At 44.2% G+C, this 13222-nt stretch overlaps 1 long non-coding RNA gene across 1 annotated transcript in view; it reads right to left on the bottom strand.

The window, feature by feature from the left end:
• The window catches only part of LOC146059054 (uncharacterized), a 100343-nt gene that overhangs the window by 63352 nt on the left and 23769 nt on the right, over positions 1 to 13222 (bottom strand). The gene's annotated exons all lie outside the window — the stretch shown is intronic.

Below are 13222 nucleotides of genomic sequence, written 5' to 3'. Positions count from 1 at the left end.
CCGCGATATTGTACAAAATCACCCCCGTGTGTGCGCACCTTTAGAGGTGGGATGAAAACATTGGTTCTGTTTTAAAAAAAATGATGGCCCACAAGCAAGAATGGTATACTGCTTTTGGCACCATAGGATACTTTTGGATACATTATGGAAATTTGATAATGTACACTATGCACTATATAAACTAATCCTAAAAAATCTAAGTGGGAAAATAAAGTCATAGCTCAGTGGTTCCCAAACTGTGTGCCATGGCTCCCTAGTGTGCCCCGGGACACTTGCAGGGGTGCCACGTGTTGGTGGTCCACAACCAATTCAAATTATTTATGATCAATTATTTATGGACAAAACCAGTGCTGGTGGCTGCCAATCAAAAAATATGTGTACAATCAGAACCAAATCCTGCCCTTTACCACATAACTGAACCTAAGAAGCACATATAAACATAATGTACTTCATTTTATATATTTTTTTTGGGGGGGCATGGGGTGCCGTGGAAAATTTTTGATACTCTAGGGCTGGGGTAGCCAACCCTAGTCCTCGAGAGCTACCAACAGTGCATGTTTTGCAGGTCTCCTCACAGAATCACAAGTGAGCTAATTAGCTCCATCTGTGTATCTTTTAAAATGTGTCAGTGATTAATGAGTGCAGCTGTGCAGCAGCTAGGTTGTCTGGAAAATGTGAACTGTTGGTAGCTCTCGAGGGCTAGGGTTGGCTACCACTGCTCTAGGGTGCCGTGATTCGAAAAAGATTGGGAACCCCTGCCATCCATTGTATAAAAAGACCAATTTTCAGGGCTTTTATCACTCCCCCAAACTCCTGTACTCCAATGTGCTGCAGAGTGGGAGATTTTGAATTACATTTGGAAACCCCCCTCTAAAAATCCTGCATTTGCGAATTCAAGGAGGAGGGAAGGGGCTAAGATGACGCAAAATGATGCTACTTGTGGCATATTAGCCACGGACCTGTGAACTCTGGTATTTGTTTCAGCAGGGAAGGGGTGTTGGTGCTGTGGGGTGATGCAGCAGACTTGCCCACCTACCCAAGGGGGCTGGGAGGGGGACCCAATATTCGGAGCCTCCCAGCTATTTCAAGAGAGAAGGCAAGTATGCCCCTATGGTCAATTAGGATGGCTTCATATATGCTGGAACCATCTTTAAAGTGTAGGGAAATGGTCAGGGAACAGGGGTAAATTATCCCAAATGGGGTATAAATTTAATTCCTGGGGGTAATGGACAGTCGTGCTGCTGAGACACAGCCAGCCATGCATATGAATCAATGCAGTGCACCAGCCCCTTGTGTACTGCACACTTCCCTCCCTGATGCCCTGGGCCCCGCCTCCAAGTCGGCTTGCTTCTTAAGTAGAGTCAACTAGTTTCTACGCCGTCTCGGCAGTGCTCAATCTGTACTGCCGCTGTGGCACTGGCTTTCTTTGCCTGGTTTTAGGCTCTTGTCAAGGTATACCGATCTCTAGTTTATGGCAAAAATACCAGACTGTCACTACATCATCTTGAAATACTGACACTAATAGTTTGTGTTAAGATAAAGGGGGAGAAGGGGAAGCCAGTGCACAGGTCAATATCGTACGGTAATGTCAATTGATAATAGTCATCCACAATTCCTAATGTTTATGATGAGATGTGTTCTCATCCTTAGTAATTGTCATGGAGGTGGACCGTAAAGAGTAAAATAAGTTTAAAGGCAAAAGAAGAAAGCACTAACTTTTTTTCTGGGGCCCTCTTATGAAAGAAAGACATTTCTTTAATAAATATGTATGATAAGTGTTTAAGCATAGTAAAGCGAACTACAGACATCTTTAAATAGTATTTCCAGTAAGAGGACACACACAACAAACAACATAAAACACAAAGTAATACAAGTATTTGTATTATTTATTATTATTTATTAACAGTTTCTTATATAGCACACATATATTCCGCAGCACTGTACAGAGAATATTTGAACATTCACATCAGTCCCTGCCCCATGGATTTTACAATCTATAATCCCTACCACATGTATACGCACACACAGACATTCTAGACATTTGTTGGGAGCCAATTATCCTACCAGTATATTCTTGGATTGTAGGAGAAAACCGGAGTACCCGGAGGAAACCCACACAAGTACGGGGAGAATATACAAACTCCACACAGTTAGAGCCATGGTGGGAATCGAACCCATGACCTCAGTGATGTGAGACAGTAATACTAACCATTACACCATCCGTACTGCCCGTATTGTATACAAGATTGGAGGTTTTATCTCCAAGTTCTGTATTAAGGCAGTCTTGTGTAACCAATTAATTTATATCTCATTTGAACTTTATTTGTAGTAATAGTGTTGTATAGTGGTGCTTAATATGTGCATAATAATTTATAACAATCTGTCTCTTCACAGTTTGTGCACTGGTAGTCGGATCAGGTACAGTTTTCACAGAAAAAAATATTTTTTTGGGTATACACCAAAAAAGCACCCTATCTATGTTTAAATGCAATAAAGGTCACTAATTAAACAGCCTGACCAGACTATCTAAAAAACAGAAGTTGGTAACAAAATGACTTCTACTGTGTCATTTAGTGCTCTGTATATTGTCTAAATCTTGTTTTGTGGCCTTTATTACATTTAAACATAGATAGGGTGCTTTTTTGGTGTATACCCCCCCCAAAAAAAATTCTGTAAAAACTGTACCTGGTCCGACTACCAGTGCCCAAACTGTGTGGCGACAGATTGTTCTAAATTATTACGCACAGATTAAGCACCACTATACAACACTGTTACTACAAATAAGTGCAAACCAGATATAAATTAATTGGTTACAAGAGACTGCCTAAAGACTGCCTTAATACAGAACTTGGAGATGTTGTGTGTGTCCTCTTACTGTCCATATTTATTTTAATGAAAATACTATTAAAAGTTATGTATTAAATACATTTTGTCCCTCATACAAAACACAGATCAGCCATACTTTGGACACAGTTTCATAAGAGTACCCAAGAAAAAAAGAGTGCTTTCGGTACTTGTGTATTATCACGGCGCCCAGTACGCTGTAAGCGTACATGGATATTCTCCATACTGAAATCGCATCGGATCGCACAGCATGTATGGTGGCGTGCGATGCGATGTGATGTCCATATTAAGTGTACAGGAGTGCTTATACAATAAAATATCGCATGGGATAGGACCATAGACAGGGTGCGATGTGATATTTCATTGTATAAGCACCCATGCTATGAGACATGATCCGATGTGCATATTTAGTGCACAACAGTACTTATACAATGAAATATCGCATGTGATCGCTCGGCACCATACAGTGGGTGCGATCCAAGGCGAACCGATATTTCATTGTAGAAGCACCCATGCTATGAGATGTGATGGGTGCTTACTATTGAAAGCACCTATGCCATTGCTTTGCGTCACCACCACTATTCACACCACCCCGAAAAGTGTTGAGCGCAGCGAGCCCCGTGCAGGGCCGCTGAATGCATCATCCAACCTTTTCATACCCCCACTATCCACGTCGGCGTGGAGATGATTTTATAAAGTCTGGCGAGTGCAGCGAGCCACCGAGCATGAATTGTGGGGGAGGGGAGGGGGGAAGTGAGCCCTGCGAGGGGACGTGGAATACATGTAAAGTCATATGCGTCCCCTCACGGGGCACGCTGCGCTCGCCACGCTTTGGGCTTGGTGGTTCGCTGCGCTCACCACACTTTATAAAATCAACTCCACGCCGACGCTCGCCACGCTTCAGGGTGGCGTGGATAGTGGTGGTGTTTTAGGAACACCTGCAATATCATGCATCTGACACAGTAATGACGACATGTGTTAACGAATAACTGTCATTTACTTAATAAATTAGAATGAAAAAGCATAATGAATTAATCACATTAATTACAATAAATAATGATAATAATGGCAATGAATCAAGTTACAACATAACAACATTAATGACTAAAAATCATGAAAGAAAATATATAAAAAAACAGTCATTCTGCTATAGGAAGGAGCGTAAGTGCTCGAAGGATGCGGTCAAATGGATTATCACCACCCAAAGTCTTATGCCACATGAACTCCTGTAAATATCATTGGAGATGGTGGCGTGCTGTGCCTCTTTGGCGCTTATTGCGCCATTTGCATGCGCCCCAAAGTCGCTCGACATTCTGTGTATGAACCCCTGTGTCCGGGTCAATGAAGTTAAACCTGTGGTTCACTTGTGCATGCTGATAACCAGCCAGTTCCAACTGTTCAGTGCTGTACACCTGCCAGCAGTCAGAATAAATAGTTGTGCCTGGCTCAATGTTTTCATTTATAGCCGCAATCAAAGTGGTGGCATCACGTCTTGGCACCATTGTAACGAAACACTGTCCAGTTTCGCAACAAATTCCACCAAAAATCCACTGCTGTGGTAAAGTACGGCCAACGCTGCTCTTCGCTTGACAAACAAGCTTTCACCCACCTCCACAATGTGCCCAGGACCACCGATACGCCGCTGGGGCTGCGCCATAAGGTCCATGGTGCAAGCCTCCCGCATCCATCGGTTATACAGGACCGCAGTTTTTTTTTATATTTCCAGCTCTTGCTCACAATACTCGATTGATGTGAGCTCCTGGGCCCAGGAATATATGAACCGAATCAAGGTGACGAAGGATAAACGGCACCCTGGAAACCAATGGGCTGCTCTGAGGCTCACCTTGAGACGACATGCTTTCACATGGCACCGCCACATACATTCCTTAACTGACAACCGCATTGGGTGCCCGTTAGTGCAATTCTGCATCAGCGGAAGCAGATCATGGAGCTTGGAGAACTGGATTGCCTCCTCCTCCGTCTAGGCAAGCTGAACACTGGTACAGTCATTTCCGATATTTGTCCTGCAGGTCTGAGGGATGCTGCCATTCCTGTCAGAAATTCACCTCAGAATGATTCTGACAGGATCTGACAGGGGGCGGGAATGACAGGGAGCGGGAACGGGAGCGGTACTGAAATCGCATCGCACGCATCGCGTGCCACTATAACGTGACATGCGATGCGATTTCAGTACCATACGTAAGGAAATTGGGCGCCGTGATAATACACAAGTACCGATCTTTCTACTTCTGACACTAATAATTGCTTGGAGTCACATTATCAATGGTTATACCACACACAGCCATACATGGTAATCATCATCGTTCTCATCAATGGCTGCCAGGCTGTGTACCGTACTAGCACACTAGGGGTACAGTGTATATTACAATGATATGATATCCTTCCTTTCAAATCAAGGGGGTAACGTCAGCATATCTAAATATATTTTGGGGTAAAAGGTAAAAAAGTTCCCTGACCCCTGGCGTAGGGGATCACAGATTCTGGGAGCAACACACCCTGAAAATGGTCCAGAATTACCTGCATTTTGGACACTATTATGTTACCACCCCAAAATGGTACCTTACTCTCAATCACTTTGCCAATGTAACCTCATTGCAAGTGCCTAAAATAATGGATTTCGCGGTATAGTGTACAACTATGATGAAAATTTACTAAGATGGGAGTTCTTTTTCAGATGGGATGTTGCTATGGGCAACCCATCAGATTTTATCTATTATCTTCTAGAACAGGCATAGAGAACCTTCGGCCCTACAGCTGTTGTTGAAGTACACATCACAGCATGCCCTGCAGCAGTTCCTGCATGCAGGGCCGGATTATAATGGAGGCACAAGGGGTCAGTGCCCCTGGGCCCCCCTCTAGCTAGGGGCCCCCTGTGTTGGCATGTTTTTTTTTTAGCTAAAGGTTTTGTGCATGGGAGTGGGGTAGTGCTGCAGCTTCACCTATCTGCCAATGTGACAATGATTAATGGTGCTGAGCATCAGGAGCCAAGGGACACTGATTGTACAAGTGTGCTGTGCATTACTGGGTCCCATGACACTTTGCACCAGAGGGCAGAGGCTGAGAGGTTTGTGCTGAGCTCTGATTGGTGGAGCTCATTACATGCTTCTCAGGCCCATGGAGAACAGCAGCAGCAGCTTAGTCATGGGAGGGTTTTTAATCAGAGGCAGCACTAGGACTGTGAGGTCCTACAGAGTAAGGTGCAGAGGGACAAACACAGGCTTTTCATGTGGTAAGTATGTATATATATATATATATATATATATATATATATATATATACAAACAGATGTGTCCACATACATCTTGGTTTTATTGCACCATGTATGGCACAATTTGGCACACTTTGGACTCTGCAAAAGTCACACTTTGTGATTTTTCTGAAAATTTCCACCTCTAATCTATTACTTTGTACAAATTCTACTGCTGCAAACAGTTTTCAGAATCTATCCACTTGTATATATATCCTCTGTAGTTACCCATTGACCAAGTTTATTCTTCCTTTACTCTGTTTTGACAGTGCAATATTCTCCCATGCAGTTTGCGGCCAGTAATGACAAGTGCAAGGGCCCCCCCCCCCCCCCTGTCTAAAGTACCCCGGGCCCCCCGAAGGCTTAATCTGGCACTGCCTGCATGGCCAAAGAGCTACTGTAAACTGTAGCAGGGCATGCTGGAATGTGTTGTTCAACAAGAGCTGGAGGACCAAAGGTTACCCTTCCCTGTTCTAAAAGGTGATAAATGAAAAAAATAGCAACATTCCATGTGAAAAAGAACTCCCATCTTCGTAAATATACCTATGTGAATTTAAGCATAGTGTCCCTTTAGTATATTTTATAAAGAATATTGTTCTTTTATAAAATGAATCAATAATTTCCCCACTAATATATAAATACTAATTCCCCCATAAGATAATTATTAATGGAATCTGCCTCCTTGTTGTAAGCTGCCACTAAGTAAATATGGGGTTTTATACTTGTAATGGAAAACATCAATATTTTATTTATTTATTACCAGTTGCTTATATAGTGCACACATATTCCGCCGCACTTTACAGAGAATAGTATAACACTATCTGCACTTCTGCACATGTGCAGACACTGGGTGCGTGCTGACATCCAGTGATGTCAGCTGCTCGCCCACGGTGCCCATGTCACCGGTGTCATGAACCCCGGTTCTCGCACTGCTCGCATGCGCCCCTTACCGGCACGCTGGGGTAGTGTCCTCCGTAGATCAGCTGCCGGCACAGTCGGCAATCCCTGGCGTGATGTCTTTTGTTTCCAAGTCACCCCTGCATCACTGTGAGCTCCAGGTGTATTCCCTGATCAAGCTGCGGGTCACATGATCCAGGTAAGCTCCAACTTACTTCCTGGTCTGTGTGCTGCTGCTGCGGCTAATTCCATCACCTGCGTCTGATTCCCTAATCACCTGGAGGGATAAAAGCCCAGCTCACAGTCTCCTCCTTGTCTTGAACAACTCGTCAGTTTACCTGTGAGTTCTCCAGCGTTAAGCTCCTGTCAAGACTCCCCACGTGCTCCAGAGGTCCGGTTTCCTGAGTCCGCTGTCACCTGTGTTACTCTCAGCGTCCTGGTCATTCCACTCCTGCCAGAAGTCTCCACGTGTTTCCATCTGCCGTGTGATCCTGTCTTCTTGTGCAGCCCAGGTTATTCACTCAGTGTCCGGTTAGCAGTGGGTTCCGTGCCCGTCTCCCCTCGGCTCCCAGGCCGCTCCAGTGATCCCCAGTGATCTCCAGTATCGGCTCCCTAGCCGCTCCAGCGTTCCCCAGTGATCTCCAGTATCGGCTCCCTAGCCATCCCAGCGATCCCCAGTGATCTCAAGTATCGGCTCCCTAGCCGCTCCAGTGATTCCCAGTGTCTCCAGCGTCTCCCTGTGTTACCTCAGTGTCATCCCCGGCTTCCAGGCCGCATCTCATATTCCTCAAGTACCCTCCGTGTTGCTGTATAGCATTCAGTGCCATCGATCACCATCGATGGTTTTAGTACCCCTCTAAAGACTCTTGTTATCCTAACCCTGCCAAAGCCACAGGGGAACCTGGACAGAGGGCCGCGACCTGGTCGGCAGTTGCAGCGAAGTCCATATCCCCTTGCGGGGGTCCCTGGTTAATACCACTGTCGGCTTAGACCCCGCGCCTCTGCTTTAGGTCTCAGCCAATCCTCTGTGTCCCCGGCAGGTCATCTCCTTCCAGCCTCCGTGCATGAGCTCCAGCTACCTCAAGCCTCCTCGCTTCCAGTTCCCTGCGCCCTCCACTGGCGCACCCAGGTCAGTGCCGGGAACACAGACAGTCCAGGCCGTGACAACCGGGCAACAACCATGGGAATGCCCAACATTTCATGGGCATTCCCATTAAAATGCTGGGTTTTCCCATGGTAGTTGCCCAGCGGCATGGGTGCCGGGGACGGGCAGCTGACATCACCGGATGTCAGCTGCCTGCCCATTTCAGAGAGAAAGCACGATATGGAAAACAATTTTACCTGCACGGTACACTTATGGTGCCCATTTAGACCTATGTTGACATAGACACCCAAAAAATGTTTAACAAATCATGTAAACTTTTTAAATATCTGCATTTTGACCATGCTGGCATATTGAATGCCAGCATTTTGAACATGTTGGTATTTTGACCATTGGTCAATTATGGTCTGTGTTTTGACCATCAGTATTATGACTGTTGGTAAATCATACTGAACCCCATTATAATAAACCTATTATATGATGTGATAATAAAAGCAAACACATATATTTTCATTTACAGACAGACATATGTACATGTAACACTGTAATAAGTGTAGTGTTTACGAGGTAAAATGTACGGTACTTGTGTAATTTCACGGCGGCAGGCTATGCTACGTGTTCCATATTAGGGTGGGGGAACAAACAAAATCTTGCCTAGGACACCAAATTGGCCAGGGCATCTCTGTTTTAATTTCAATAATATATTGATATTTTCTTCCAGTGAACAGTAACGGCCAAATGTAATAGCCTCCGAGTTCGGCAACCTTGTGGGATGCTGGCCAAACTCAAAGCTTTTGTTAAAGGGGCAATCATTAACAAGGCAAAAACCATGCATTGTAAATGATTTCCCCTTTCAAAAGTCATCCCACGTGGCTGCCAAACTTGGAGGCTATTACTATTGGCTGCAATACTTTAAAGCTCCATAATATGAAGTGCTAGATCACAAATCAATTTTTTTTGTCTATTAGCAAAACAGAGCACTTCACCTGATTATTAATGCCAACATCATGTAGCTTTATGCATTACGCTCTGTTTCTGCTTGTGCATGGAATTTCCCATGTCTAATATTATATTTGGCACCAGATATATTGCATATGTTTATGCACGATGGACTAGGCACTGAAGGGACGGACAAAAGATTTCAAGGCTAATTTATGCGCACATCTTACGATCTCAGATCTTTCTAGTGTGTGGGCACCTTAAAATATGTTTTTCAGTCAGTTCACTAATTCTCCCTCATCTAAGGAAAAACATATTTTAAGGTGCCCACACACTAGAAAGATCTGCGATCGTAAGATGTGCGCATAAATTAGCCTTGAAATCTTTTGTCCGTCCTGGACAAAAGATTTCAGGCAAGCGCACGTCTTTACCAAAGATTTTTCTTAAGATCCCGTGTGCGTTCCTATGGATCTTTTGTTAAATCTTCTGATCTTTCGTGCAGCACGTAAGATCAGAAGATTCAGCTAAAGATCCACGGGAGCGCGCATCGGACGATTATCGACTGATTATTGGTAAACATTGGCCACTCGGCCCAAAAATTGTTCTAGTGTGTGGGCACCTTTAGAGAGAATGAGACATTCTTCTGCAGAAAGCCTGGTGACCAGTGCATGGCCTAGGGAGTGCACTGGCCTAGGGACAGTGGATGGTAGCACTGACCTGGGGATTGCTTCTCTGGCTTGCACAGAGAGGGAACTTCCGCTCACATATATGGCAGCTGTAAGAAAGGGGAGGAGATCGCCACAGTGGGGTCACAGCACACTTAATACATCTTCAAGAGGGTGCAGGGGGATGTCTGCTGGGCTTTGGGCCCCCACAAGCCCCGGGCCCCATAGCAGCTGCACCCCTTGCACCCTCTATAGTTACGCCACTGCAGCAGACTCTCGGATAAAACTATGATCCAGTCATCGAAGTCCCTATAGTACGTTTATAAGAATAGAAAATAATCAGAGAAAAGCAAAAAAATTCTCACATGGTTGATCAGGGAAATACACTTTATTGTTGCCAATCATTGCCTGTAGCAGGCAAATATGGACGTAAAGCTGACCTGTGCGCACATTTCTGGAAATTACAGATTGCGCGCACAAACACTTAAACTGCGACCAATTTGCAAATGCAGTTTAATTTCTGAAGGGTGGCCACAATGGGGATAGCAACGCAGCGTTGTGGGGATGGGATGCTACATTTTATGGGAGGAGCCTGGAAAATGCAGACACGTCTGGGCTACTGACGGAGGACTGCAGCGGCTGAAAACCAAAACATAGCCAGCTTGCTCCTGAATTTACAGCCAGTGAACTGCTGGTCATCACTTTACAAAAATTTTGTGAGGGAGGGAAGAGAATATCGTCAGAGGCAATCTGCCCTGAATCAGGCCCTATAGCCTGTCTAGAGCTGACAAAACAGTTCAGCACACAGCTAGCATAGGTCCAGTATTCAAATTCAATGACCCCCCAATTACTTTCACACAACGTCAGTGCCCGCCTCGTATTCAGCAATCAGAAGCGGAAATAAAAGTCAGTTACACTGACTTTTATTACTGAAAGGGAGAAAAAACATTCAATGGTCAGCGACCATTGAATGATTTATCTCTCCTTTGGCTGCATTCAAGGGAATGTATTCGAGTACACATCCCCTTGCATGTTAGTGAGGAGATTTGGCGGCGCGGGCGGCACCGGGAGGAGTTCGGCGAGGCATAACTTACCTGCGAGTATTCGCAGCTTAGAGAACAGGTCTGGAGACCCAAACCTAAAGTTAAGTTCACAATGTTGATGACAAACCTAATGCTAGTCCTCAGGTCCCTCTTTTGTGATAGATGGGAAGTAATTAGGACAGTTGCAGCTTCCGTAGTGGAGAATTGAGTGAGTTACAAATGCTAAGAGATGAGTCAGATGAGGAATCTGTCAAAATTATATACAGCACACTAAGCACTTAAAGTGTATTCTGAATTGTATGAATTTGCTAAATTAGCATTCAGATGCACAATATTTTGAAAAGACAAATGGGTTATGCACAGCCATACAGAACTCTCAAATGTGCCTGCTTTATTTGCATCAGACTTAGGGGTTATTCAGACCGGATAGCACGGCTGTGAATTTGCAGGCCAGGCGATTATTGATTGACTGCCCATGCGTACAGCACCCAGGACGCATGCATGAGGCCATCCTACAATAAAATCTTTCATTTCTTTTCATTGTTGGCTGTACACAAGTTGTTTGACAGACAGCTGGTGTTTGTGGGAATCATCCGGCCGTTTACTGGGTGTGCCACGAAAAATGCACGAAAAATGCAGATGTGCCCAAGCATTTTCAGGTAGAGTGTGTGGCGTCAGCTCCAGCCGCAATCAGCCTGATTCTGTCGCACTAGCCGAATAGGTCCTGGGCTACGTACAGTCTGCACACACTGAAAAAATCATTAGATGGCTGTGATATTTTTGGAAGCTTTTCACAGGCTTATACAGGGCTGGATTTAACTGGCTGAGCAGTGATTACCTGATCGCAGGGCTTTACAAATTAGCAGCCGTGCGATCAGGTCTGAATAACCCCCTGAGGTGATTGCATTGGTAGGATACAGAAAAAAAAAACTAAAAACTTAAATTCATGTGATGTAAGGGGGGTACACAACAGAACAATTAGGGCTCAATGCCATCAATCTGGGTCCAATTCCGACCGATTGGATGCAGATTGTATGTAGATTGGGCATGTTTAGATCCAATTCCGATCCGATTCCAATCCGATGCGCGTCCCCGCTGCCGTTTGGTCGTTTTACAGATCCTACCTGCTGCAGGTAGGATCTGTAAAAGATCCATTCAACTGGATACAGACTCAGATCGGATTGGGATCAGATTGGATGCAGATCGTTAGCAGATCGCATGATCCGACAGATCGTGCGACCATCATTACAGTATTACAGTATGTCTATTCAGTTGATTTACTACCTGTCTTTGGACTATCCTGTATATATGAGTCTCATTTATGTGGGCCAACATTTATTAGTGAATTTACATTATAAAAAAGGGGAAAAGTTCCTTTGCCAATATTCAGGGGAGAGATCAGGGGTTGAAACTGCCAGAGCTGGGGAACAGACTTAGACTTGGCTATACATATATATATATATATATATATATATATATATATATATATATATATATATATATATATATATATATAGTAGAATTATTCAGGAACCGCACTCTGTTTAATCACAGGACAACTGGGCGGTGCTCCACTCTAGAGGAATCAAAGTCCCAAATACAGTATAGTTTGTTGAAGCGGGCACTCACCATAGGCAATAGAGCAAGTTGAATGAAAAAGGTTTATTTCGGTCATCACAGCAGTCAACGTTTTGATCCACAACAGGGATCTTTGTCAAGACAGAATATGTGACATCCAAGGACAAGAAGTACCAGGCAGTGTGCATATGCAGTGTCTAAGGCGGCTTTTTATGGTATCACTGAGATAATTGACAAACACACCCACTTCCTATCAGGTGCAAAACCCGGAAGTGTACTAAAAAGTACTTTAGGTAACCAACTAATAGACAAAAACTCCCTAAATGGGGAGATATAGCTGCGATTAACATTTATAGTAACTATAGGCCAACTCACCTTAGTATAGGGAGCTAAAACTCATGTAGAACGCCACGCTCCGTGAAACCGGAAGTAGCATGCGTTCCACAACTTATATATATATATATATATATATATATATATATATATATATATATATATATAATTTCATTTATATAGAGCTTTTCTCCAGCAGGACTCAAAGTGGCTTTACAGACAGAAAAACAAACACACATTTAAGAAATAATTTTTTAACCAGGTGAGGCGGCCCTGGGTAGTGCATACCAGACTCATTCCCCAAAGCACACAAACAGCCCCGGCCCCAGTAACATCCATGCCCGAGCACAGGTGACCCAGTCCCTGAGTTATTCTGTTATTTGTGCCGAATGCTGGATACAGAAAAACCCTGCAATGCCAATTCCCTCTAAGGGCCAAGGCCTGCGCAGGTATATGTAACCAATATCTCTGAATTCTATTATCATGTAGTGTTCAAGATTGGTTACTAATACCACTCAGTGTGCTCGGGGTAAAAATGTCTTGTTTTACTTAA

This window comes from Crinia signifera, chromosome 2 (genome assembly GCF_055691185.1).
Source record: "Crinia signifera chromosome 2, ASM5569118v1, whole genome shotgun sequence".
Taxonomy (NCBI): domain Eukaryota; kingdom Metazoa; phylum Chordata; class Amphibia; order Anura; family Myobatrachidae; genus Crinia; species Crinia signifera.
This window is presented reverse-complemented; position numbering and strand designations above follow the sequence as displayed.